Here is a 5,013-nt window from a genome sequence, read left to right on the forward strand (position 1 = left end):
GAAAAAAATGCAATTTCTGGTATTACAATACAGGCTGTGAAGAAACCTACGCATTTCTTTTCTCTTTGCAAATGAAAGCTAAGCTGTCCTTTGATGTCCTTGCAGAGTAGGCTCCAGCTAGTTTGTCTTGCTACAATTGAGTTTTGTTATTAACTGAATGAGCACTTTATGGAATTTTAAATAAAATGATGGTTAATTTCCTAATATATATTTAAAATAAATCTTAAAGTATTAAACAAAATCTATTAAAACTGCTATAGATTAAATATATGGACATTTTGTTAACTGTTTTTATGCTACCTTTTCTTCCTCAGTAACCATTCTGAAATGTCCCTGGGCTTTTCTGCCATTTGTTCTGTATTTCAAATAAGCAATCTTCAAAGGTAAATTATACTTGAATAATCCTCTGTTTCCACCACCACTTGTAATCTTTATTTCAGGACTTGTAGTTTATTTCCATTCAAAAATTTCATGTGTTCAGCTTCAAAATTGAAAGTAATGTTTTCAAAATTATTGGTCTTAATTCCCTGCTCCCTCCCACTAGTGCTGACAGGGAGGTGAAGCGAGAGAAAAGTGGAAAACCAGGCATAACATTGCTAAATAATTTCAGCACCAATTCCAAATCCATGACTCTGTTCAATTCCAATGAAGTCTGATTTAAGCAATGTCAGAGGAAGTATTGCATGAGTAAAGCCTTTAGTAAAGGGCTGAAGCAGATCCACTCTCATCATTTCTCTTCAGTTAAAAAAGGCCATTTTAGAAGAATGTTCTGGTTTTGTTTTAGGGCTTGTAAAGCCAGAATGATTAGAAAACTGTTAGTTGCTAAAAATTGTTTTCCCTGGTTTCGCTGTATTGCTGTTAAGGCAGATTGCTCAGGAATGGTCGGAAGATTGCACTACTAGGACTCAGCCTTAATGAAATATGTATGGGCAAATGGGGCTCACTTGAAAAATAACGGGACCTATAAACAACACTGCATTTCACATGCATAGATCCAAGGGCAGAATACATTGCACAAAGAACACAAGATACATTGCTTGACAGACATGCTTAGTCATGAAACTCTTTTCTTTCAGGCATCATAGCCAATGTCATCAAGGCGAGTGGGACTTGGCTGAAGAGGAGAAATATGAATGTTGCATTCACCTGCAAATCTTAAATCCAATCATTTGATTCATTCCATGAATTTTGCAGCCATAATCTCATCAGAACCAGGATGTATTCCAGTTTCTCTGGAAAAAACATGGCCCGTCCAGAAGCAAAACTCCAATGCCTTTATCAGTCCTTCTACTGAAGCTGTTCAGTTTTTACAGAGCAATTAAATTTCCACTAAGTCAAAGAAAGAGAGAGAGAGAGAAACTGAATCTTATTCTAGCCTACCAGGTGGGACTCTTTGGAGGAAGAAGGCCTTTAGCTTAAAATACTGATCTATGGCAGACAGGACTTAAAAGTTGGCTGGGTATTTGACTGATTTCCAAAAAACTGATTTATTGTCATATATATATTGTATAACTAAATCCGCTAGTTATATGAGCCCTTTCTTCTGACGGGATAGATAGGAGCCACCATGACACAGAAGCTCTGTGTGCACATGATGACACTGACTCACCCCACAGACCTTAGCCTCCATGTCTGGGTCAAAGTGGCATGCTGTAGCCCCATCTGCAGTGATGATGCCATACATGTCATCTTTCACCTTGCAGACATTCACGGTTTTCCCCCCAACACTGGTCATTTAAGATCAACTGATAAATCAAGTGGAATAAATGTTGTGCTCACCAGGTGCTTTATATGGTCTCTCTGGCACCAGGTACACTTGATCACCACAGCCAAACTGAACAGCTTCAGCAGAAAGAAAAATGAACTCGCTGCTCCTACCTCCCTATGCACACATCCTGCTCCCACACAGCACTGTGTGAGGGGTGCCACACTGGCAAAGAAGGGATTCCAGAGGGAATCAGCTAAATGCAGTTGAGCATGAAGACAACCATAGTAGTAGGTGGGAGCAGTGACTTTCCATTGTTTCCTGCAAAGTTTGATATAGACCCTAAATCTGGTACTTTGAACTAAGGACAATGTCCATCTTGTATCCCACAGGCCAGAAGTCCAGATGTCTCCACTCCACAACTGGGGTGATGGTTTTGAGGATTCACTCTTGGAAACACATACCTCAGGGAATAAGTAGGCAGTAATAAAAGCAAAGGTCTTTTGTGAGAAGAGGTCTGAGGCTCTAGATCTGCCACCAAACCAGATTGCCTTCATATGATGAATATTGACAGGGGACTGAAGGTCTCTAAACCTGCATGTGAGGGGAAAGGAAACAGAGGCTTTCACCAGTGGAGGGAATCGCCACATTTTTTGCCATTTATGCCTGACTTGATGCAAGTTTCTCTGGCCTTGCAAGAGAAAGAAGTCGGTGGGACAGACAGCTTGGGTCTTATCACCCATTTGTGCCAGGGAGCAGAGCCCACCTGCATACTCTATGATGTATATGGCACCCTGCACTTCTCCGGAGCTCAATTCCTCCCAAATCTCCTGAGGGTCCGATTGCTGCTCTGCACAGTCTCCTTCACCAGCTTGCAGCTGATTAACTGTTACTGAACATTTCACATTCAGTGCTTATGCTCTCCACTTACGGTCTGCATTTTGCCCACGTGGAAGAGCAGATCAGCCCTCTGTTTCTCTTCCATTTCACCTTCTGTTCCTCTTTCACAATCTCAAATTGCTCAGGTTGCAAATACTGACAGGGAATGTTTCACTACAATCACAGAGGGTTTCAATTACTGGTTTGAAGTTGCATTACAACATGACTCTGAACAATATTTTTTTCCCAGCTTATTAAAACAAAATCTATGTTTTGGACATAAGAGACTTGACAGCATTTTATTAATTGACAGCTGGAGAGAACATAACACTTAGTTTTTACTTAGAAGCAGGGAAAACTGATGCCTGACATTTTGATTCTGGAGCACTCAGATAGATGGTTTTATTGAGTGATCAGCAGCTTTTGCCTAAGAAGCATCTCAAGGCCAAGAATGCACAGCAGATAAAGACCAATATCTCCAGCTCTTTATGGACATTTTTGACAGCTTAGCAAGGCCTGATTCTGCCACCTTGCATCAAAATATTAATAGATTTTTGTGCAGTTTGTCTTAGTGAGGATGACAGAGTCAGGATACGAATTTGTTCTAGTCACCATGCCAAATCTGCTAGAGGTTGTTCATCAGTAGATTGCAATTAATGGACTCATTATACTGCAGACAGATGACAAAGTTCATTCTCTTAAACTAGGATTTACAGCACTTGGCCCATGCTTGGAATGAACACCATGGTTTAATATGACCGGCTTCAGAGCAACACTTCCATCTTCCAAAAAAATGTGTTTTCATTATGCATCAGACTGGAATGGAATTTTTTGTAATTTTTCAGGTTAAAAAAACAAAAGAAGACATTCATACAGGCTGGTTCCGAGGTTAGGGCCTTCCCATACTTCACAGGAAAAGCATGCTGAGTCAGTCTGTCAAATCTACATCCAACAAAAACACTTCATTTGAAAAAACTTTTCAGCTTCAATTTTTCAAGTAGATTGACAATTTATTACTGTTAAGACTGCATCTGAAAAATGTCCAAAGACATGAAGCTCACCATGTATCTCCTAAGCTGGTGTGCATCTTTTATACACTTCAGGGTAAAAATTCCTATGTATCTATCCCATCCAGTCAACCAAGCACTGTACTTATGTAATTATTGCCAGACTGTGAGATGCATTCTATTTTGAATACCTATATGTTTGCTTATGTAAATACATAGAGAAAAAAAATTGCTGTATTTTGTAATGTTAATGTAAAATGGTGTTTCAATGCATTACTGTTTTGTCTGATCGCACTGCTAGTAAAGCAGATTAAAATATTCAAATGCCATCGGTTGTTTTATAAACTGAAGGTTTGTCTTAAGAAGCTAATTTGGTTTGGTTGGTTTTATTTCTCCCATAAATATTAAGTACAACGTCTGCTGAAAGCTAAAGTAATTTTAAATATTTTGCTGGACAAAAAGAAAGAGCATGTTGCAGAATTTAACTATCTCAGTAAACTGGTCCAAAATGAGCCATTGTAATTATTCTCTTTTTCTAAGGACAGCCATCTTTCTACTGAAGAAGTAGTCTTGGGGTAAGTACATACAACTTAATACATTTCGGTCTCAGAAACAGTGTAGTAGCAGCAGCAGTAGAAAGCCAATTAAATAAATTTCACTAAGAAGTAGAACTATAAGATTAAAACGAATAAGCTGTATTGGTTTGCATGGCAAGGTTTCATTAGTGGGCAAGCCACAGGAATGGGATCTGTGAGAAGCCACCAGAAGTTTTGCCCATATCTGACAGATCCGATATCAGCCGGCTCCAGGATGGATGAACCTCTGGCCAAGGCCGAGCCCAGCAGCAGCTATGATGGTGCCAATGGGAGAACAGACTTAAGAAGTGGGGAAAAGCTGCACCATTGCAGCCAGAGAGAGGAGTGAGACTATGTGAGAGGAACAGCCCTGCAGACACCAAGGCCAGTGGAGAAGGAGGGGCAGGAGGTGCTCCAGGCACCAGAGCAGATTCCCCTGCAGCCCCTGGTGCAGACCATGGAGAGGCAGCTGTGCCCCTGCAGCTCATGGGGATCCATGGGGGAGCATGTGTCCCCCTGCAACCCGTGGAGAACTCCACACTGGAGCAGGTGAATGCCCGGAGGAGGCTGTGACCCCGTGGGAAGCCCGTGCTGGAGCAGGCTCCTGGCAGCATCTGTGGGAAGCCAGTGGAGAGAGGAGCCCCTCTGGAGCAGGTTTGCTGGCAGGACTTGTGACCCACAATGGAGCAGTTCATGAAGAACTGCAGCCCGAGGGAAGGATGTATGCTGGAGAAGTTCACGAAGGACTGTCTCCAGTGGGAGAGACCACACGCTGGAGCAGGGGAAGAGGAGTCCTCTCCCTGAGGAGGAAGGGACAGCAGAAACCACGTGTAATGACTAACCACAG

Source organism: Coloeus monedula (genome assembly GCF_965178545.1).
Source record: "Coloeus monedula genome assembly, chromosome: 3".
Taxonomy (NCBI): Eukaryota; Metazoa; Chordata; class Aves; order Passeriformes; family Corvidae; genus Coloeus; species Coloeus monedula.